General features: G+C 38.7%; 1 protein-coding gene across 2 annotated transcripts in view; it reads left to right on the top strand.

Moving 5' to 3' along the window:
- The window catches only part of CDKAL1 (CDK5 regulatory subunit associated protein 1 like 1), a 434,151-nt gene that overhangs the window by 82,478 nt on the left and 327,549 nt on the right, over window positions 1-24,124 (top strand). The window lies entirely within an intron of this gene.

The raw sequence follows: 24,124 nt of genomic DNA, 5'->3' as shown, positions 1-24,124 counted from the left end.
GAAGAAGGCTTTTTGTCCTTTAGTTAACATTTGAGTATGCAGTTTATATGATGCATTTCTGCAAATCAAACTATTGCTTCTGAGAACAACAACAACAAAAAAACAACAAACAAAACCTGTAGAATTCCTCACCAAATTAAAATAGTGTTACCACTTTCTTTAAAGAAGCTTTAAGCCTACTAATAAATTTCCAGCATAAAGGTAGACTGTGATTTATACTTGTTATTACTGTTTATACAGTAAAATTTAAGCTGTGAAGTACCTCTGGAAGAGGGAACACAAGTATTTCAGTGCTAGTTATTTTAGAGAACCTGTTAACATAAGATGTTCACTTCCACTGCCTTGCTGTTTATTACATTTTTTAGAAATAGTGTGTTGCCATGACTTTGAGTGGTTGTGTGTGAGTGCTCGAGTTAACAGGATGGCTATAAGGACTGTAGTTAGGAGTGCTGCTCTGTGGAGATTATCCTGTGGAGATCATCCTGGATGCTGTTGAAAGTGCCTAAAGAGCAAAGCTATCATCACGTGTAGTCAACATGGGCTCATTAAAAGAAAGTCGTGTCTTAATAATTTGACATCCTTCTATAAAAAGGTCACCTGCTTAGCAGCAGAGGGTTTTACATGCTTAGAACAAACCTTTTGCTGAACTGGAAGTTTTCATTTAAAACATCATGATCTGGAATCTTTAAAATGTAAGGAAAACGTACTGTAAAAGTGTTTCTTGGAGTTTGTATGTGAAAGATGAGAAGAAGCTACAACTGTATGGGCAAAGCAGGGTGTTTCTTGACAGGGGATAAATTCTGTGAAACGTGTATAGTTACGGTCGGAGCAACTACTGTATATTTAAGGTTTTCCAAATGGGTTGTCATCATTCAAATGCTAACTGATTTAAAATGAAGCCCCCTCACAATGCTGGGAATAACACGGGGAATGGTGTTAACAAGTAAATGAGAAATGAGCAGCACCAACAGGAGACTGGAGCCATATGTTACAATGTATTTGGAAAGCTACTTGTGCGTGAACTTTTTTTTTTTCTCCTTTATTTTCCCCAAACACATGGAATATTGTCATTCATGCTTTTATTGTCTTAGGCTGATGGAAGACATAGCCACAGGTGAAGGATTCAGTGATGTTACTGATGTTCGTTAGTGGAAGGCCTTTTGCTACATTTGAGTGCATGTTCTTGCACCCATCTCTGCCATAAAAGAGCTGAAATAAACTGCTTGACATGATGTTAGAAAGCCATAGAGAAAAAGCAGAGTATATAGAACTGAGTGTTTTCCCATTGTATAATGCGTAGAAAGTTAAAAAAAAAAGGATTGTGGACTCTTTGTGATTGTATGTTACATGACAGCATTTTGCAGAGGAACTTTGCAAAAACCTGGGTTATAAACTTGCGTGCACTTCTGTTTAATGTTTATCAAGGTAAAAAAACAAACACTCTTTCGGAAATCTCTTTGACTTTCACGTGAACACATTTGGGGCTATTTTAATTACTCCATGTTATTGGTGAGGTAAAGAGCTTTGTGAGTCTAGATAGTGCTGTGGCCTCCGTTTGACATTACATCTTAAGCATTGACTGCTTTAGGAAGTTAATTAGCTTTTAATATTCTTTAAGCCTTGAGGCTTAGAGGGGTTGATGGATATTTGATGGCTGTTTTAAAGAAGAAAATATTACCAGGACAAGAGAATACAGCCCTGTTATGTGAGTTCGTATATCTGTATTTGAACTTTTGGACTGAGCTGTAGTTACAGGTTCTTAGCTATGCAGCTCCTGGAGCACTAGTGTGTTACAAGCACTGCTTACAGACATCAAATATCAGTTAAATTTGTTATGCATAAGATATACACTTTTATTTGAAAACAGACGCAAAGCTATTAAATTTCAGTGATATGGGTAAACATGGCAGCCTTCTGATTTGGAAAGTACAGGTCTCTGGGTAGTTTATGGAGTAACACTTGCAGTTCTCTCCTCCTCAGGCAAAATGGGGACACAGCTGTACTCTCTTTTTTCAGTATCTCAGAACAAGAACTTGCATGCGCGTGTAACTATCTGAAAGCTGTTTTAGGAAAATGAACAACACTGTAAAAGGGATCAAATTCTCTTTAGACTGAACTGCTGTTATCTTGAGTTTGAAGACAAAACATTTTTTCCTCCCCCTTCTCCCAAAGTTGATAGAATTGCATAATTTCAAGAATCCGTCCCAATCAAAATGATTAAAAAAATATAAATAGCAGAAGTAGGTATCAAGTATTGTCCGTGTTTCTTGTTGTTCTGCCATGCGCTTGCTTCTGGGACATGAAGTTCCTTGATCTTGTAGTGCTAGCTGATGCCTCTTTTCATAGACCAGGTATATAATTTCAATGATCAAGAAGACAGAGGTACCATTTGGGGCTAGAAATTTCAGGTTTATGTTTTGGTACTGCATCAAAGGCTTTCAAGAAGTGGCTTTTTGAGGGACAGGAGGAGTTTGGGCAAAGCTGTGGCTATCCTGACAAAACTGGTATTTACACAAAACATGTTAAAATGTTTTTGAAAATATTTCGCTGTTTTAGTAGTGTGAAACCAGTGATTTCTCTTTACCAATGATGGCCTTATTCTAAATACACTGATGCTAGATTTGTAATACTTTAAAGTTCCTATCTCAGTTAAACTCATGCTTTAGATTAGCAGCTTGACCTCTGGTTTGTCTTTACTGATCAAAATGCATTCTGTTTGTGGTTCAGAAAATAGGCTACTGAATAAAAGCTTTAACAAACTTATTTGGGTTATGGAGTGGAAATAAGTAAAATCCACCTCTGCACATATGAATGCGAGGAAAGTAAGTGGTGGAATATAATTAGAATATTATCAATTTGTAATTCAGTGTAGCTGCAGGTGGGAAATGCTCCCACTCAATTTGTGTAAGCATAGAGCCGTTGATGATTCTTTAAGAGCTTGTGGTTTGTGTAGTGGGGAGGTAATGGAGGGCTATGGGAAACTGAAGCAGTGTGAGACATTGCAGCTTGTTTCATATAATTTCAAAGAGTAGGCTAAGTGTAATTTCGTTTCTTCTGAGAAATATCCGTGATTTATCAAAACGGACTATGGCTAGTAATAGGCTACTTCACCTGAACGTTTTAAACTGAAATTTATTTGGGGATGTGCAGTTGGGATTCTTACAGCCTCTTCTCCTGGACACGTCTCCCTGTTCTGTTATGGGATTTCTGTTTTCTTTCTCATGAGGGCTTACCAAATCAATTGCCCCATCACTAAAAGCTAGGTAAGAGACTAAGGCAGTTCAGAGTTGTGCCGAATATCAAAGCATCCTTGGAAGGGGACATGATATTAGCTGAGGTCCATGGAAGTGATGTGGGACAGAATCAGGATAGAGCTCACACTGGTTTAGTTTGCTTGCATACAGAAAAACAGTTAAGAGAGGTTAAAAAGCCTTTGGCATTGTTTTCTTTCTTGCTTTTTTGGGTATGTATCTAGTAGATAGGATGTTTTCAACAAGCTGCTGAAGAAGAGCAAGTTCAATGTTTCCCTTTGAAAATGGATTTTGCATTCCAGCAAGGCTGATGTTTTACTTTCCCGTGGGACAAGTGCTGGGCTAAGTTTGAAATAAAACTTTCTACATCAAGTGAACATTGCTGTTTTAAACACTCCATTATCAAAATAATAAGACAGAATACGCAGTTGAGAGCATCATTAAGAAATGGGCCAGAAAAGCAAGCAAGCAACCAAAAAGACCATAAAGCCACAAACATCTTTCGCATGCATCTATTTAATTATATATTATATATATATGATGAATATTAGAGTATTAAGAGGGTATAGCTCAATAAAATAAAGCTCTTGCTAGCTAGTTTCAAGATGGGTTATATAAACTTTACAAAAATCAGTGTTTTACATATTATATGACACTATGTTAATAGGTGTTTTGTTTTTTTCATTTCAAGCCAGCTGCACTAAGCAGAAAAGGTTAATGTGTGGAGTGCTGGAAACAGGTGGTTGATAGCTTTGAATATTTATCTAATTAAATGCATGTTGGCTGTTGTCCTAGCAGGCCTGACTTTTATTAGGGAGGGAACACAGAAAAGCATGCAGAAACTTGCTGTAGCAGGATTAATGCAAAAGTCAACATGATCTGAACTTGTCCTCACTGACAAGTGTATTTTTTTGTTTGTTTTTGGTTCAGAAGACCATCTACTTATACCTACTGAGTGTTTGTCCTAAAACAGAAAATGCTTGCTTGTCTGGGTGTGCTTAAGTGGAAAAAGCATTCTTTCTCATACTTCTGAAACTATGTCACATGATTATGGTAGAAGCTAACTTAGAAAGGGCAGGAATAATGTTGGGGATTTTTTTGCCTTTGTTCAACAAAACTCTTGCTTTTTTGAAGAGCAAGTTCTGATATTGCCAATGAAAAGCAGAAGTTCACGTTTGTCATTGAGTCCCTCAGCTGCTACCTTGGCCCTTGGTGCACACCCATCTGTAGGGTACATTAACATCCTCTAATGGTGGTAGGGGTTCTGATGGTCAGCTATTTCTTTCAGATTTAACTTCTCATCCAGCATTTCACTTGTAGAGTTTCATTAACTTTCCTAAAGAAACAAAATAAGCACAGTCCAGCAGTAAGAAATAATTGACCATGGCACTGTTTCACTCAAAGTATATATAGTATATATTTGAATTTGAAAATTTCTTAAGAGATGTTGTCTGATAAGTACTTTTAGCAGGATGAATAATAAACTTTTTTCATATATTGTTTTTACAGCCCACAGAATAGTGGAAACTGACCCTTGTTAGTGCCACCACGAGCTACTAACATAGTACAAATACCGAACAACAAACATTTTGTCTGTATAGAAAATCATATTGTTTTTCTTGGGTGTATTGTAGTTTATTAGTGTGATGTCAAGGGAAATTTAGTAGGGAAGATGCAGAGGCTCTTTTTTTTTTTTACTATCAGTGCTCAATTACATAGTCTAAAATATAGCAAAATGAATTGTAGAAGCAATCCATGAATACATCTTCTCATAATGGGTAGCATGGCTTTTCTCATAAAAACTGAATGGGTTTCCAGTCCAGTTTTTTTTTTTTTCATTTTCTTATGTCTTTAACATGAAAACAATAGTATTAAAATAGCCCCTTTCTGTAACAGACTTATAGTTTATATGCATTTACCAGGCCTCAAATGAGAAATATGTCTGTGGAGCCATTGACTAGGATACCTTTAACTCAAACAAACAAACAAAAAGTAACTCAAAAAGGCTGAGAGTCAGAAATGTTATTCAGAGTCAGAAACGATGCATCCATGTTTATATCTATCTACAATTAATACTTTTCTTTTAGGTCATTTCAGAATACAAATACTATGTTTAACTTGAAACCTGAATCCATGTTTCTATGTGTAACTTTTTTATACAAGGAAGGCAGCAGAAAATTGAATTCTTTACTTTAGGTTGTCATTCATTTCAGATGCTGCCATTTTGAGCTGTAATATCTGAGCTTTAAATTATTCTTACTGAGATTTCCTTTTTTTTGTATTTTATTTCTTGCTGTTAGTGGAAGGTCTCTTATACAGCTGGTATTGGACATATTTTCATGAACCTAACCAGGAAGGTCTTTCAAGACAAAGGCCATAAAATGTAAGGATTAGTGAAATGCAAATGATAATTGCTGCCTGGGAAATAGAAGCTATGGATATTTTATTTCCTTACAAGTGGTGGTCATATGGCTGCTTGCATGTAATTGCTTTTGTGGCCTGTGAATTTGGCTGTATAAGTGTGCATGAATCTAATATACCTGTACTGAAACATTGTAGAAAACAAGTTAAATATGTACTTTTCCATGGGCAATATTTTGACCTTCCTTCTATGTTTCAGGAGAATTGCTTCAGATTTAGTCCTAAACTAATGTAAATCCAATATGTGGCAAACCTGGAGCTTAAAAATGGTGTGACTTTGTAGGATTCACCATTTACCGACATGCTGAAACTGATCATTTTAAATATGGATAAAAGCAGTCTCAGTTTGGGCAGTATGGGACTGGGGTGCTTGTTGCTCATGCACAAATACGGTCAGCTGCTCAGGAAAAGCCCAATTCCCCTTGCAGGTGGCTGTGTGAAGTGTTTGGTCTTTTTGTCGTGTTCTGATAATTCACAAACATCAATTGCTTGCATCAGAGCTTGGATGAGGGACTGAGGGGAAAAACCAACATCGTTTTGGAATGTTATTGCTGTGGGAATGGGAAAAGATTCCTAGCATTTGCTATGGGAATGCTGTGGAGTCATAAAGATAGCAGCTCAGTGACGTAACGTAGATACTGATCTGTAAGGATCCAGGGGACGAGATGATGCAGTTAGTGGCACTGGGCTTTGTTAGACATTTAAGAAAGAAAACCACCAATTTGTCAGTCTCATCTAATGTTGTTAACGTCTCATTTTCTTTATAATGTAGAAATTGAAATAGCAGCTAAATTCTTACTGGTTATATTTCTTTGCTCCATTAACTGATGTACTCATGAGGAAGGGAATTATTTGCTTCATACTTGAAATATATTGGTTTTTAGTGTTTATGGCATAATACAAATTAAATACTGTGTTAAAATACCTCTTGAGCAACATGTTTTTTAAGTCAACAGTTTATAGTTTTACAGCAATCAGTGCATGTTCTTCAGCTTGTGGTTTCCATTTCTGTCTCACAGAAGATACCAGTTAAGTATGTTTGTTGCAAAATTTTTAAGTTAGGCTGTTCTGAAATGTTACTCAACATTTTACAATTATTGGAGGAAGAACATTTAATTAGAATAAGACAGGTATTGCACACTCTGCTGTTGTCCATCCTTTATTGATGCTGTGGTTATGATGCAGTGTGCATTGACTGAATTTCTTGTGACTATTGCTAAGAAACCACGTGCTAAGATGACATGGTCAATATTCACTGACAATTTTCTTAAAATAAGTTTTTATTGAGTAGATGGGCTGTAACCTACTTCCTCTAATATCCTGACTTGTGTTGCTTACATAATGAGGTTTCCAGCTGGAGTCCATTGCTTGGTGCAATATTTCTATGTGAGGAGAGGAAAACAGATCAAGTTGCCCCATTTCTCTTCTCTTTCCCCGGCTCTACTGGAAATGTCCTGATAGTGCAGCTGTTACCAGCTTCACCATCTGCCAAAGATACTGCACTGCTTTGTGACTTCGGGAGCAAATGGCAGGTGGCAGGATAGAGTGCAGCTTTATTTTATCTTCTCAAAATACGTTTTGAGTAGCTGTAGTTGTGGGTGATGTAACGTACTCCTTTCCTGCCCTTATCCTCCCCAGTAGGGACAAGCTGTTGAGGTAACACAGCATTTGTGCTCTTTTGTTAACCTTTGCTGACTGTCATGAGGATTTGGGGTATCTGGGCCAGATGTTCGAAAGAGAGTTAGGAAATCATGATGGCAGTGTGTGTGGCTTTTGTTTACTTCTTCAGCACTGATTTGAAATGCTTTTTTCTCTATTTTGTCCTGGTTTCTAATTTTCATATGTTTACAACAGGGAGAGACAAAACCTTCTCAATGTGACAATTTGTTTCCTGCTTTGCCTAACTTGAATGATAACAAGAACTTAATAGTATGCTTTAATAAGGTTACCTTTTTTCTCAGTATTGAGGTTTGAAGTTGCACAACAGGATCCTCTCTTAATGACCCACAGTAAGTCTGGTGGTGGTGTTGCTTGCTTTTGCTGTTTGTAAGGAATCTTACCTCTTGCAATCGTGTGGACACATGGAGACATTGACTTAAGTAGTATTATGTGCTGCCTGCCCTGACATGGAGTGCTTTTAAGAGTACTCCTTTTAGGACGAGCAATTTGTTCTGTGTTGTCATGCTTACCATAATGTTACCAAAATGTTTACATTTTTCATTTTCCATTTTCAGTGACAATTGTGTACTTAATGTGGTATAATTATGCTGAGCTTTCTTACTGTTTCCAGCATTTGGAAGTCATTGTTATTTCTACACAAGGAGGAAGGATATGAAGGGGAGTGAAGAGCAGTTGCATGCCCCTTTGTTTCATGCCTGTGAGCATTGGACCTCTTCTTCCCAGGAGATATCCAAGATTCTCCACTTTGACTCTGCTGACTCTTTGCCTACACGTACAAGACAATCTGTGTATGAACAATATATTTCCCCAAACCCGAGGTGCTATGTAGACAAGTAGTTTCATTTTTCCTTAGGTCACTGTCCCGTGGTATCCTAGTTTGGACAGGCCAGGCTTGTTTTACTACTATAGCTCGATTTTTTTTCTTCTTTTTATTATTATTATTTTTTTAATAATAGCCATGAGGCCAGGAGTGGGGGAACTGAAAGGTGAAAGGAATTAGGTGTATTAGTGATGAGTGTATCCGAAAGCTGAATTTGTATCCTGTTCCCTTAATCTAATACTGAAGTTTCAATACTCCTCTCAGTGAGCACATCCAGGTATAAACAAGTAAGAGCTGGAAGGTACATTATCAGACACAAAGAAATAATAGTTTTGTGATTAGTACTGCCTTTGGCTGGTTTTTGAAACTCTTTTGAAATTGAAATGCCCAGTACCCTGTTCACCCTGGTTGATATCAATGAATAGGCAAATGGGTTTGCAGTAGATTTGTATGTATCTTCTGTAATTCACCTCATGTACTTGAAACTGCAGAGCTTGGAACAAGTTTAGTGTCTTTAGATCTTGAAAATCTTCATTTATCTGTGGACTAGAGCTTGTAAGTATAAGGCTTGTGATTTGATCTATTGATCGCAGCTGATCAAATCACTATTGATGTATAAACATGAGATTTATGTTTATAGAAGGAAAAATGTATATTGATACATAAATGCCTGTGGAATAGAGGCATGACAAGTCGATATTACAAGCTGATCATTTAGATTTATAGTACATTTTTCTCAGTGCTAGCTTTGAAAAGATAGGAGGGCTTGTTTCTGAATTGAATGAACCTGAGACTGAAGTTGAAGTTATTTGCAGAACCTCTCATTAGGTAAGCATCTCCACTTTATCTTTCAGTAATACACTGGACACTCTAAGTGTGCAGTACTGCAGTAAATGTTCCTCAAAAGTTAATGAAAGACCTTATTGGGAAAAGTGATTATGTTTGGGAAACAAAACAAAACAAAACAAAAACCTCCAAAAACCTCACTCAAAGCCTCATACCTATATACTATCATGCAATAAGATGCGTCCAAGTGTTGCGTCCAGCATTCAACAACAGTGTATGTTTTGCAGCGGAAGTATTTATGGGATGGTGAGGAACATCTCCTTCATTCCTAGGTTGGCTTTTGTTGTGCCTGTGTTTTGTGTTGTGTTTTGCAGAGTACCTCACAGATCAGATCTTTCGTATTTTCTTTCCTGGACCATGAGTTAGGGTTTACTGAATGTACTTTTGTTGCTTACCTGGGGTGTCTTAAGGCTGCAGATTATCTTTGTCTTCTGCTCTCGTCTGTTAGTGGCTAGAGTTTTTGTTTTGAGTGTTGAGTAAACTGCACCATATTCTAGGCTGCCACTTGTTTTCCTGCCACAGTGTCCTGAGAAGCCGCATATAGGTGTGCTGTGATCAGGATCACCTGCTGATTTGTGTGCTGTCAACACATGCCTTCTATGGCCCTTCTACTGTCCTGTCTGAAGGTTCCACACCTGTACAACCCTTGATTCAGTAAACGTACTGTCTTAACACTTTTATTACAAATTTCAACAATAGACTGCAATAAAAAGATATTTGGCTAAGAATGGATGTATTTTTAATAATACTTTGAGTTTTACATTATCACATTGGAAACCTGTGGGTTTAATTATTTTAAATACATGTTCTGTGAGTAAAATAGACAGTTTCTGTAACATAGAACTACTTCTGAAGTAGAAAAAAAAAGTCACTGCATGGAAATCAATTAATTCACTGTAGTTATCTAGTCAGGAACCTTGTTATTTGTTCAGTATAACTTTTTATATATTTATTTATTTATTTTGAAATTTACTGTGATGGATACAGCAAGCTCCTAGAAATGAGATGAAATAAGGAAGCTTTCAAAGAGTTATAGAACGGTTTGGGTTGGAAGGGACCTTTAAGCATAATATAGTTCCAACCCCCTGCCATGGGCAGGGACACCTCCCACCAGACCAGGCTGCCCAAGGCCCCATCCAGCCTGGCCTTGAACACCTCCAGGGATGGGGCATCCACAGCTTCTCTGGGCAATCTGTTCCTGTGCCTCACCACCCTCTGAGTGAAGAATTTCTTCCTTATACCTAATCTAAATCTCCCCTCTTTTAGTTTAAAGCCACTTCCCCTTGTCCTATCACTGCACCCCCTGACAAAGAGTCCCTCCCCAGCTTTCCTGTAGGCCCCCTTTAGGTACTGGCAGGCCGCTGTGGTCTCACTGGAGACTTCTCCAGGCTGAACAACCTCAGCCTCTCTTCCTAGGAGGGGTGCTCCAGCCCTCCGATCATCCTCATGGCTCTCCTCTGGACTTATTCTAATGGTTCTGTATGCATGTCCTGGGGGCCCCAGAGCTGAACGCAGGGCTCCAGGTGGGTTCTTAAGAGAGCAGAGTAGAGGGGAAGAGTCACCTCCCTTGACCTGCCGACCACGCTTCTTTTGATGCAGCCCAGGATATGGTTGGCTTTCTGGGCTGCAGGCACCACATTACTGGCTTGTGTTGAGCTTCTCATCAAGCAACACCCCCAGGTCCTTCTCTTCAGGGCTACTCTCAATCCCTTCTCCTCCCAGCCTGTATTTGTGCTTGGGATTGCCCTGGCCCAGATGCAGGACCTTGCACTTGGCCTTGTTGAACTTCATGAGGTTCACATGGGCCCACCTCTCAAGGTCCCTCTGGATGGCAGCATCCCTTCCCTCCAGTGAAGGGATGCACCACACAGCTTGGTGTCATTGGCAAACTTGCTGAGGGTGCACTTCATCCCATGTTACTGACAAGATGTTAAATAGTCCCTATCCCAATACTGACCCCTGAGAATTGTTGGTGAGAATGAGGTCCAGCATAGCACCTCTCCTCATTGGCTCCTCTATCATTTGGAGGAGGAATTTGTCATCCATGCATTCCAGGAACCTCCTGGATTGCCTATGTCCTGCTGTGCTGTCCCTCCAACAGATAACAGGGTGGTTGAAGTTCCCCATGAGAACCAGGGCTTGCGAATGTGAGGCTGCTTCTATCTGTATAGCATCTGCTAGCTCATCCTGATCAGGTGGTTCGTAGTAGACCTCCATTATAATGTATATTCTTTCAGCTGAGTTGGTATTGACTGACTGAAGACATCTTGCAAGTCAGACTTCACATCAAAGCTCTGTACATCCCTTGTAACTTTTGAAGCATCAGTAAGTCAGTGGAAGCTTACATTCTGTCTTCCCTGTCATCCTGCTTATATTTAATGACAGACTACTGCTACTGCCATGAGATGAATTTCAGAATAACAGTCTGGTATTTTTTCATTCTTTTCAAAAATGTCAACAAGCAAAACTTGTTATTTTTGTTTTGGAATAATGAGTAATGCCTTCAATCAAATCCCATCGGGTTTGCCTCTGAGGCATGTGTTATTAAACTTCACTTTCCATTTTCTCCTTTTAACAATTAAAAAACCAAAGAAAAGTAAATTTTAGCTGTACTTTTTGTCACAATTATGGACTTTGGGTTCCCATTTTTACTTGAAATATCGCATCTGCTGAAGACTGTCATAGTTTCAACATTAAAGGTGTACCTACAGATCCTCTGGGATTTTCATGATACACCATCCTGATCTGGGGGCGCTAGGTGCTGTCTCCTCTCCTGCTTAGGCATAGTTTTAAGCTTCTATTTATTTTCCTCGACTCTTGTTCAAATCAACATCAGTGTGGCTATATTCCAGGATGTCTCTGCAGGTGGGGAAGAAAAGGTATTAATTGGGGTTGGTGGACTTGAGTACAGTGTCAGTGAAGAACATCATGTTTGTGTGTCTACGTTGCAATAACCATTCAAGCATTGTAGGGTACAGCTTTTGAAATTAAGCAGCTATTTTCATTTAAAACAGCTCTCTATGTCAGCAGATGAACAGTTCCACTTCTGCTTCTGGACCTGTTGCTGAGATGTTTTTCAAGGACATGCTCTCTTTCAGCCTGATATAACCTGTGCTTAAGGTTCAAAGGAGAGCTGAGAAGATATGAATTTCAAAGACAACCACGTGTAGGTGATAGGCATTGTTAAATATTGCAACATCATTTTTAATATATTGTTTCCTAGCATTCCCAAGGTTTTATAAGATTAATACTTGGATATTATCCCAGTTTTGGATAGTCCACAATGCATGTATCTACATTCAATAACAATCAGCAGCTTGCATGTGCAAAAAATACTAATTCTTCATGAAGATGGCTGAGTAGCCTTGTTTATTCATTGCTTTACTCTGCATGTACACAGATTGGTCTTGGTGATCTGTGCATTTGAGATGTCAGTAATTCTCTACAGAGATGTATGATATTTAGCAGTTGGGAAAAAATAAAACCCTTCTTCTGGACCTGTTATATGGCAATCAAAACAACTACCGGTAGGTGAAATGCTGCAGCTTTGTGTGTTATAACAAACTTTTTTGGTTTAGAGAACATAGATATGTACATATCTGTATATACACATACATACATAGATATATACATACATAGATTATATATACATACATAGATTATACATATATATATATATATCAATATATATATTAGGAACCTCAGTATATACACATGCTAGCTTTATGAGACCAGAGGATGTTGTGAGGTGTCTCTTTGAGAACAAAATGTGACTATCGAAAGTGTTATAATTGTAAAGAATTAAGGAATTTTTACACAATGTTGTTGTATCAAGTGCCCACCCCCTGCTTTATTCCATGTGCTTTATTCAGCGGGAGTTATAGCAATGTAACTCTGGCTGTAGCCAGTATGAAATGTCACATATTATCTTGAATGTTGTCTTCAGTAGCAAATCATTGAGGATAGAGGATTAAAGTAACTTCCCATTGTACCTTCTGGACTTAGCCAACTTCTGTACAAAACTATATATTAGGGTGATAGGAATCACTGCAGTAAAAAGCTTAGGCAGCTGTGTCAGTGGTTATGATTATCATTTTGTTATGGCAATTTCCAGGGGAAGTCATGCATAAGTCATAAATTACAGGTTAATTTAATTCTCAAAATATTTTCCCAGAAACACATGCACAATTTCTCATGTTAGGAGTTACCACACTGGGAGACATTGTAAAATTTATATCCTGGCTTGGCTCTCAAAATTGAAAATATGTTCAAAATTGAAAGAGGAGGGAATACTGACAAGGTGTACATTAAATCTGCTGGAAAGTACTGCAACTGTGTCCTACTGTTAAAGTTGTTACTGTGTGTTGATCTAGTATTTGATATTATTAATGTTTCAAAACCACTAATGACATTTTTTAGCATTTAACTGCCTCCATCCTGCTTGCTTACTTATGAGAAGGAATTCCCAAATAATCTACAGATTTTTCATAAAAGGTCGTGAAGAAATATATTCAAAATTCTAATTCAATCATTTATAAAGAGGTCTGTTAAGTCTGATATAAGCTTACTTGCTGATGTAATGTGATCTCAAGGCATAAAACTCTGAAGTATTCAACAACCTTATCTCCAGAGTTTTGAATTTACCTCTAATCTCAAGGTAAAATTTCCACAACGTAGCAAACATAGCAAACTGTTCCTTAGTTCCTGAGTTCTTAAGTTCCTGTGACTGTTACTAATTCAGAAACATTGGCAAAATAGTCTAAACCATCTCATCAGATTAGAAGCAGAAATTATTTCTGGTTTGCAGAAGCTGACATAAGCATCCCAGTTTATCAGTGTTTAGCTTGTGCCAACCTATTAATGTCAGGTGATCACAGGGAACAAGTCTGTGTTCTTTTCTATGTGAAAAATATCAAATCTGTATTGCTAGCAAAGCTTTTTATTTTTATATTGTTAGGTATTCTAAAATAAATACTAAGCAACTTCTGATAGCATCTTCCATGGCACTATTTATTTTGGAAAGTATCAAAATGTATTTCAAAGCCCATATCAATTACTTTTTGCCAAAAAAAAAAAAAGGTGCAATTTTTAATATTTTTTTCATATGTAGTAGTCTTAAAGAAAGATAGGCTTCTGCTGCATGTAAAATACGGTAAATTAGTGAACTTCTATACCATTCTTTGAGGATCAGTTTCTTTATTTAAACAGATGTTGGTTATTAGAATGGGAACCCATTCCGATCCTTGGTGTGTTGATAAAAGATATTATTTAAGTGTGCTGAGGATCAAAAATGCTTCTAATTGGAAGCAGGTGATTTTTCTTGTAACTGTTCCCATAAAATGTGTTCAGAGGCAAGGTTTACCAGTAAATGATTCCTAGCTAAATATTTAACAGATTTATTAAAAAAAAAAAAGTGGACAAACATTTTAATAAGAATGTTTCTTTTGTACTTGTATTCCATGCCTACTATTATGTCATAGGAGAGTTACTTAAGCAATATGAAAGCCAGCGTTTAAAAACATTATGTAAAAATGGGATAGTGAATTTGAAATAGGCATGTTAATGTCTGCTTTGTTACATACAGAATGACTGAGGGGAGAGAAGAAACAAACAAAAGTGATTTTGCTAATTCTTGAAGTGTTCTGTTGTAACAGCCATTTTGGCCTGGAGTCTGTTAAACTAATGGCTTCAGTCGAATTATGTTAGCTCCTAGGGTGTCAAAAACATCTCTGGTTTAAGAAGTCACTGCTTCTGTACTGGATGTCATTGCGCCTACAGTAGAATTTGTAGAACCAAGGTCCTTATTAAAGTTTCTTAGTTTTCTTCTGGTCTTTCGATTACTTATTTAGTCTCTCATACAAAACAGCAAAATAAATTAAGGGGAATTTATGTTTGAGGAGTGAAGGACTAAGTTAATTTGCTAGTTTTTGTATCTCAAGTTCTTGTCTTAAAATTTCAAACCTAAAGCTTTGGCCAGCGACCATCTCTGCACAGCCTTGGCTTACAATCAGGAACAGTTACTTTCCCTTATGTGTGTTTGTGTGTATAGCTATAAAGCGCATTACTGAATTTGGAAAATCAATACTCCAAAATGAAATATCAAGATGAAGAATGCATTATCTTTTTTTAACCTTAGGACAGTTCTTATTAAATGATTGCTTGCTGTTTTTCAAAGAAGGTTTCTGCCGTATTCAGTGCTGTGATGCCATTTTCAATGCATGTTTTGAGGTGCTATTTACTGCTAATTGATGGCTTTAAAAACATGCAAGCCCTTCTCTCAGTGTTGGATTTTTAATTACTTTATGGTGTTTCTGTGCTTCCTGTCACTATAATCCAGAAGTGCTTCACACAAAGGGATTAAGTTATTTTCACAGTTTTCTTTGTGGTCAGAACTTCATGGTATTCCTTTTTTTTCTTAGTGTGCTTAAGACTTGGAGAGTGGGATCCGTGAATTTATGCATTCAGTGTGCAGTTCTCAAAGGTTTGATGTGTCTGAACAGCTGTAGCTGTGAGCTTCCATATCCAGTGCTTTTTGGTGACAACTGCTTCTACAACTCAGACACCGTGAGGGTAGGCTTTTCCCAAAGTAAGAAAATTTAGATGTATAAATGGATTCTGGAATAAAAATATCCTTCAGTGTGAGTTGTGGGTTTCAGTGGTTTTTATATTTTATTTTAGAAATATGGGAAATCCATCCCAAGCCCTGAGTGAGACTGGAGTCCTAGGGAAAATGTGTGACCCTATATATTTGTGTTAGAAATGCATTGTGAGTAGACTGTAAGGAGAAAGTATTAAGCTCACCTTTGGCATTTTTGCATTTTAGGTGTTTGACTTTGCAGCCTACGTAATGTTTTGACCACAGTTTTGTGTGCATCATCTTCTAGGTTAGAAAATTACCCAACAGCAATTTGTTACGCGATGCTGCCCTAGCAGTGCTGTGCATCCCTGGAACCCTTTTCCAGGCTGTTGAGAAGCCAGTTGTTACTTTTCCCCTCTTCTCTGGTTCACCTCTGTGCTGCATTCATGTCCTAATTCATCTATTGCTTGAAATCTATTGCTTGAACAATCCTGATCCACTGAATACAGAGGAGGCAGAGGTTCTCGGGGTACCTCAGGTGCAGCCTGTTGCACATCCCCAGCTGTGTTTGCGGCAAAACCTCTCCTCTCTAGATGTGCCCAGAGCAGTCAGGATGCCTGAAGAACGCAATTAAAGTCAGTGCCTTCTGCTGAGCTAAAGCACCTGCGGTTTTTAAGAAACCATTTGTACATTGGCCGAACTTGAGCCTTTTTTCACTGCATTGGGAAGAATGCATTTCTCTCATGGAAATCTGTTCTGTTGCTGGTCTTGAAATTGGGCTACTGAAACAAGGTCTTAATGAATTTTTAAAAATCTTTGCCAAACACTGTATATCATTGTACTAGGTCTTCATTCTAACTCTTGGAGGAGAGTTACGGTTTCTAGAGAGCTGTTATTTCAGGTTGAAATTTTCAGATTTAATTAGTCACTTGGAAACTTCGGCCCATGGTGGGGGCAGAAAAATAAGGTACTGGCCAAATGTTAGAATAAACTTTTTGCAAGCAGTCTAAGAAATTCAGCTGTTGAATAGTGCCTGACTTTAGTTTGGCAATCCTAAAGTTATTTTTAAGTGACAACTAATGAAACAATTATATTTCTACAAGGAAAATGTTGGGGTATGTAGTACTGCATGTTCAGTGATTTTGACAAAGGAAGACAGAACAAAACTGCTCTTAAATGATTTGGGCTCAGTAAAATTATTCAAAGGGTGAATTATAGAAATGAATAAATCTTGTGACCCGTCTGCTAACGGTTGGCTTATGCTTATCTAATGTTGCGAGCTCCGTGTGTATTCAGGCAAATTGCAGAAGGTGTGCCCGTGAGCGAGAAGCGGCTGGATCTGAGGAGGGTGTCATTCTGCCCGGTACCTGTGCTCAGCAGCTGTAACACCGAGCAGTGCAGAGACGTAATGCTTGCCCTCCAGCCTCCTTTCTTGCCTCCTACCTCCACCCCAAGTGAATTTTGAACCAAACCGCTTGACAGGTGGTGCAGGAAGATAATGAGGGTTATATGTTTTCCTGCAGATGGAGATACAGTTACCAGATACACTTTATTTACCGAATGTTAATGGTTTCCTAAAGAAATAGTCCTGTGCCTTTTGGAATGGAGTTTCGTCATTCTGTGGAATAGGTGAAGCTCAACAAATTGCATTGTTGAAGTCTCAGTTGTGACCAACTGGCTAATTCACAGTGCTCAGGAGAAGCTATAGCTTGAAGTAGGCATGCAAAGCAAATTGTTGTGGTCCTCGTGGTTTATGAAATGGGTCAAGAAACCTTGATGGATTCTGGTTTTACCCTGAACTTCTTAAACCATCACATCATGGCAGGGGGGTTGGAACCAGATGATCTTTAAGGTCCAGTCCAGCCAAAACAGTTTGATGTTTCTATGATTGTTTTAAGAATGAAATTGAGAAATACTCCACATTGTTATTTCTGCCACTTCTTAATTGTCTGTTCCACTTACAGCTCAGTTTCAATCAGAAAAATTATCTGCTACTTTATACGCTTACCTCCGTACTACTAAGTACAACACTTTATGTGTTTTGGTCTTTTTCTGCTTCATTTGCATGTCCGTGTAGAAGGCTCACCGAGCCTGAACAATGAAGGAAAACCTATCTCATCTTTCAGAAGTTAAAGTTTAAACAGAGAGGGTTAACTATTTACAGACTGGGAGAAGCAAAGGGGATTTTCATAGCTTTGCACCTGTCAAAGCTGCAAATAGTTGATTTTCTAAAGCCCAAAGCAAAACAAAAAACCCCACCCCAACTACCAAGCCCTGAGCTGTACAGCAGCTGCCCACCTTGGTGTGTTGGGTGTACTACAGAGGTACCTGGGCTGAGCAGTTTGAGGCGCACGGAGCTTTTTGTATGCAAAGTTTAGATTCCTCCTGTAGTATGAAAACCGTGGGCTACAGGCGTGTTGTTTGCACTTCGGGGAACAGCCAAACAAGTTATGCCAGGGATTTGCACTCAAATGTGTGGCCGTGAAAGAGATTCAGCCCTTGCCGTAATTTGAGTTGAATATCGCTCTAAGCGTTTTTCCATCAGTCTCAGCTGGTCTTATAAAAGGCACTTGTCTCCTCACAGACCCCTCCCTTGCTTATGTCTTCAGGTCAAAGGTGTAGCCTCCGGACAAAGGCATGAGCCGAGTTATGAAGATCATACATGTTTTCTAGACTTCATATAACAGGAATGAGTGAACGACTTGCTAACATTTTTGGAGACTTCAATTGGCACTCTTGTTTTTGCTGAAATTAATTAGCCGTGTGGCACATCGTATTACTACATATAACAAAATCTGTTGTTGAGTGGTTTAAAATGAAGCAGAAAATTGTGGGCACTGGAATTTGAATGCTTCTCATAATTTAATTCAGTCCTAATTAATGCATATTTTAAAGATAGAAATTTTTAGCAATTTCCAGAAGTTTCTGCCTCAGTTGGAGAACCAAAAATTGTAGTAACATGTTAGTACTGAAGGAAAATCTGAAGCTTAAAATGATAGGACTAATAGTAATTCGTGTGGTGGGGCTGAAAGCTGAGTTTAAAGCATGTGGTTGCAGCAACTTAAGCTTTATTCTGATAATTCATTTTGGTATTAAGCTTCTTGTGTATCTCATTTTATATTTCACTGATAAATACAGGCAATTTTAGGATGCCTATAGTGTTGATTATTTAAACAAACAGAAAAATAAAAAGTCAACTTGTCTGATTAGATCTGTTGTAATTGCTCATACTAAACAAGGCAGTAGTAAAGTGCATCAAGGTTTAGCAAGGACCTGGGGCGGAACAGCCCCAGATAACAGCATGGGATGGGAACTGATTATCTAGGCAGCAGCTTTGGTTTAAACAACAGCAACAAAACAAACAAAAAAACAAAATCAAGAAAGGCCACTGGCATGCTAGGGTGCGCGAGCAAAGTGTAGCCAGCAAACTGATGGAGGCACTTATTCCCATTGGGAATTACCATTATTACCATTTACTTTTTACCATTTGGAAGACCGGTGCTGGAAAACCGTATGCAGTTTTGGATTCCCAAAGACAAAATGGATGATCAGTGAGCTGGAGGGTGTCTATCAAAGAGCCACCAGGGTGGGGGGAAGGCTGGAGATGATGATACACAGTGAGAGAAGGAGAATGCTTGTTTTGTTCTGTTCTGTTTGATCTCTCCTTTACTAAGGGGAGATCATCTTGCTGTCTGCAACTGTCTACTTAGTAGCTATAGAGAAAATGGAACCCACATTTTCTCAGAGGAGTCCAGTGGTAGGAAAGGAGATAGTAATCTCGCAGAAAGATCTTGTTGCAGGAATGGGAACAATGATTTCATTGCAATGAGGGAAATTCTAGCTGGTTATAAAGAAAAAATGTTCATGGTGAGAGTAGAAAAGTATCAGAAACAGAGCACCAGCCCAGCGATGCTGGTGTCCAGCTGTGGAGGGTCTCCATCCTTGGATGTGAACAAAACTTAACCGGGCAATTGCGGGTTTGATTATTGAACTTAGAAGTTAGCATGGCTTTAAGTAGGTATTTGAACTAGATGGGAAGTTAAGGGGGACCGTACAGGTGCCTTCCAACTGGAGTTCTGTGGTTCTGTAGAATTTACTTGTGAATAAAGGATTTTTGGAGACATCTTTTTATATGACTATATTAACCTGTCTTATGCCAAAGAACTTAAAAGAGAAACTTGTTTTTTTGAGGCCAGGAGAGATTGTGCCCATGTAGCTGTGGAGTGTTGTGTATGTCATTTCAAGCTATTTTTTGGGAGAGCATAATTGCCTGAATAGGAGAACATTGTTTTTGTTTTCTTTTGGCTTTTCTGATGTCAAAGAGCTGAGCCAACAAGAACTGGTTTGGGAAACAATGCACTTACAAATAGAAATGCTCTCAATGGCAAACTGGTTTGCTCACACATCTAGTCCAAAATACTGCTGTTCTCTTGTTTATTTTTGTTCAAAAGTCCAGATATTTGTAATCATTCTTTCCTTCCTCTTTTAGGAAGAGATGGCAGCAGAATAGAAGTATATACAATTCCAAATGCTGTAATTGTAGAGTAAGGCCGGTGTTTATAATGCTGGACAGGAGGCAGTATAGTAAAACTGAAAAAAGTTAAGCAAAGCCAAGAGCCGGATAAGTAAACAGGGTAATTATTAACTGTTTACAGACACTTTCTTCCTAAAGTACAATTTCTAAAATAGCGTTATTTAATCCTTAATTTATGGAATTAATCTTTAAAGCATTAGTTTGTCAATTTACTGCTTTGAGATTTTTGTATCTTGAATGTTTATGTGCCTTCCATCCCAATTTCATGAAGAGGCAGTACAAGCTGTAAGGGGGGAATGGGGGACAATGACTAGATAAGATTCTCAACACATCTAACTTTTTTTAAACCTTGTTTCTCTCTATAATGCAGCGAGTTTGTTTCCTGAAATTGTAACAGCTAAGAAAGCCCTTAGTCCATGAAGTCAGGGGGTTTTACGATCCCCCTTCCCTTCTCTTTTCTGAGTCAAGGTTTGTGATGTTTTGTAATTCAGTGTTGTCTCAAATTAAGCTCCCAGGGGTCTGGAATAAAATCAGCTACTGGTATTGAATCCACTGCTATAGACTGATGTTAAAGAAGGGATTACCTGAGAACAACTTAGATTTTCTTGTCTGTTCCTCCTCAATTTTTGGTATTAATAATAAGGCTTAAAAGGAAAAACATTGGCGTGTGTTTGTATGTTCAACCCCCAAGGACAGGTGGCTGATCTGATCTGGCATGCACTTAATGATTTAAATGTGGTGAGTGACTGACAAGCTTGACCTAAGGCTGAGAAATGAAAGCTGGCCTCCTACCTCAGCTTCCTTGTAAACACCGTCAGCCTGCAGCTGTGCCCCATACTGCACTGTGCAGTGAGCACGTATGGAATTAGCTGTGCATGCTCCCCTCAGAGAGAAGCAGCCATACAAGTCAGTGAGTCAGGGGAAACGGTGACAAGGGTAGACAACTCGCTATCCAGCCCCTTGCTTTTCTAATGTCTGGGCTAAATATTGTTAAGGATACTATCAAATTTCTCACCTGTGTCTTGGCATGGATATGCCGTGCTATAATATTTCTGGGCATTTGTACAACTTCTTACAGCACATCTGTAGAATACAGTTAAAAAAACCCAAAAACTTCAGAATCAAATAAAGATGATATTTATATGTATCTCAAGCCACAGTTCAGGCAAGCAGTTTAAAACCCTCTGTCTTGCAAGCAAGAGTCCCCCTGCTTTTGTGAAACTAGTGTATGTCTGTCCTTACAGCTGCAAATGATAAAAGGTACCAGTTGGCTGCATCTGCCCAGGTGTGCAAACACAATGTTTGCTTACTCTGTTTGCTGCAATCTGAATCCCTCACTCCCTGAGGTATTCGTTTTCACTGGAAAACTGCATTTCAGTGTAGCATGTGTGACACCACATTAAATATTATGTAGCCGGTAGGCTGTCTGGTCACTGTGAGAAAAAGGGGAATGATTTTTTTGTTTCCTCTTGCCAGGAAGACCTAACCGTAGCTAACAACCTGCAAGACCACTCTCCTCAGTACAAGCATTGACAAAACCTGCGTTGAATAAGCACTAATACGTATGTCATCCTGCCAGGAATTTTGTCTTGCGATTGTAACATTGGTTAGTGGTCTTGGAGAAGAAATAAGGGTAACCTTGCTGTGGGTTAAGAAAAACAAAAATTGTGTCGTTCATCCCTGCAGCTAATGCTTATTAACTGCTACGGCTGGTCACGGTCAATGTGTAAGTGCGTTGCTGTTAAGTGTTCCTGTCAGCTTCACAGAGGTTGAATCATTCACTTTTCCATTGTTAAAACAGTGAAACTGGGGTGAGTGTAAGAACACCTTGGGCACACAAATGCTAGTTCCTGCAGGAAGGCGTGAGGCTGTCCCTCCTACTCCTTCCCCATTATTACAAGAGCGAGCCCTAAAAGTTCACAATGTCGGCCTTCAAAGGTTCTTCCTTTCCTACATCATAGGTCCTCCTCATCTGACTCCCAGCCCGAATGGTGTGGAGGAAACGCTAGCTAGGACTGCAGAAACACAGCCTTTTTTCTCCCACGTGCAGTCCTTGTTTTATAAACTCCTATACAATTTCTGCCAACTGCCAGAAGCTATTGCATAAGTAACAATCACAGATGCACTGTATGATATGGAGGCATTAATACCTAATTTCTTGATGAGAAAAAACAGATGGACATCCAGTAGGTTTCTGTTTTTTTCTCAGGTTTGATTTGAGTTGAAATAAGTATGATCTCATTTGGACTTGACTTGTGTATCCAATCAGAGGATCACGGTAGTGTCTTAATGTGACAAACAACTTATAAAGTTGACTTTTATTACACTGCACTGCTAAAAGTGCTGTTGTGTGGATACCAAAGCTGGGATACACATTTCTTACTGAGTAAAATAACAATGGAAATGCATATAAATATTTTATCTCGAGCAGGTGAAGAATTGAAGAATATAATCTGGCACAGTACAGTGATTTGTTATTTCAGTAGTACTCATGTATTATGCATTTCTATTTAGTAAATATAAAGTAGATTACATAACTGTTTTTAATTATCTTTCTGAGCTGAGGCCTCTTCTAGTGAGATAAGCAGCTACTACAGTAAGTGGTATGGAAATTAAAAGTATTGCAACAATAAAGAAATAGATTGAAGACATCAAAACCAACACAAAATAATGGTAACAATGTTTTTTTCTGATACCATGTAATTTTATGTATTGTTAGCATCACTGCATGTGAAGCTGGTCTTCTCTGCTCTGAGATTACTAAAGTTTCTTTTAAAAGTCTTTTTAAGCATGTAAAAAAACCCAAGTGTCAGGTTGTTTTTTCCATTCTTTAGCACTTTCTACTAGGTAGTAAGCTTTTTAGTTCATGGCCTTTTTGCTTCTGTAGGTGGTGCTGCCTTTTATTTAAGTAACAAAGAAAAAAACAGAAACAAAAAAGCCCACCAAGAAAACAAAACCACAGACCAGACAGTACCTTCTAACTATGGATTAAGATTATTTTAGACATTGGTGTTTGTGTATCTGATTTTTGTCACATCAGTTCAGCAATGTGATATCCCTAAAAATATGACAAACGTAGCATTAACCTTTGCAAAGAAGATTCAAAATGCTTTTTCAGATATGAAAATAATGATATCAGGATGAGACTTTTTCCTGAGTCACTGTTTGAGAACCCCAGAAGAGGTGGGGTGTGTGGAAGTGTGAGCTGGTGTTAGTTCAAGTGCTGCTGCTACCTCCTTTAACAAGCAGGTGTGAGTATTACTGCATGCATTTCAGCTGCAAGGCTATTGGAAATAGTTTACCAATGAGAAATGCATTAAAATAATGGTGCATTAGGACTTTTTTTTTCTTCATTTATTTCCCTCTCACTGTTTGTTAAGACTAGCAGAATTGTAACAACGGAGCGTTTTTTCATCACTTGAGGTAAACCAAATAATCTTCCTCTGTGGTTCATAGCAAAATGTGTAAGCCAAAAAACTATTTTCCTGTTCAACATTTAAAGTTCACAGTTTAAAGATCACAGTTGCTTTGAATTCAGAAAAATAAGGCAATCCGCAGGTAAAAGGAGTTAAAAAAGAAAAACCACATTTTAGCATATGAGGCACAGGGATGCCCTTTGTAGCTTAAGCGTGAACCCAAGCAACTTGCTGGTTGCTGGAGCCTGCCTGAGACAGCAGGCGCTGGATTTTCTCCCAGGCCCTGTTGTCGGCTCCGCTGTGAGGCCTGCAGGAGAGGGGGCCATGAGGCTTGGCCTGGCCTCCTGCGGCCACTCACCTCCCGACGGCCGCCTCGGGGCCTTGGGAGCAGCTTGGTGGCCTTGTACAGAAGCAAGGGGATGGCGGCGGTGCTAACTGCAGTCCTGTGGCTCTTAGTCATGAAGTGGCTGAGCCATCTGCTGCTTGAGAGCTGCCCCAGTCTACCACCTGGTGTTTCATTGAGCCTAGGGATTTATTCCAGATAAGCACTGGTTTACTTAATAAATATTGAAAAGAAGA

The sequence above is a fragment of the Anser cygnoides genome, chromosome 2, assembly GCF_040182565.1.
Source record: "Anser cygnoides isolate HZ-2024a breed goose chromosome 2, Taihu_goose_T2T_genome, whole genome shotgun sequence".
Lineage (NCBI taxonomy): Eukaryota > Metazoa > Chordata > Aves > Anseriformes > Anatidae > Anser > Anser cygnoides.
Note: the sequence above shows the minus strand (reverse complement) of the source record. Positions and strands in the feature narration are given on the sequence as shown.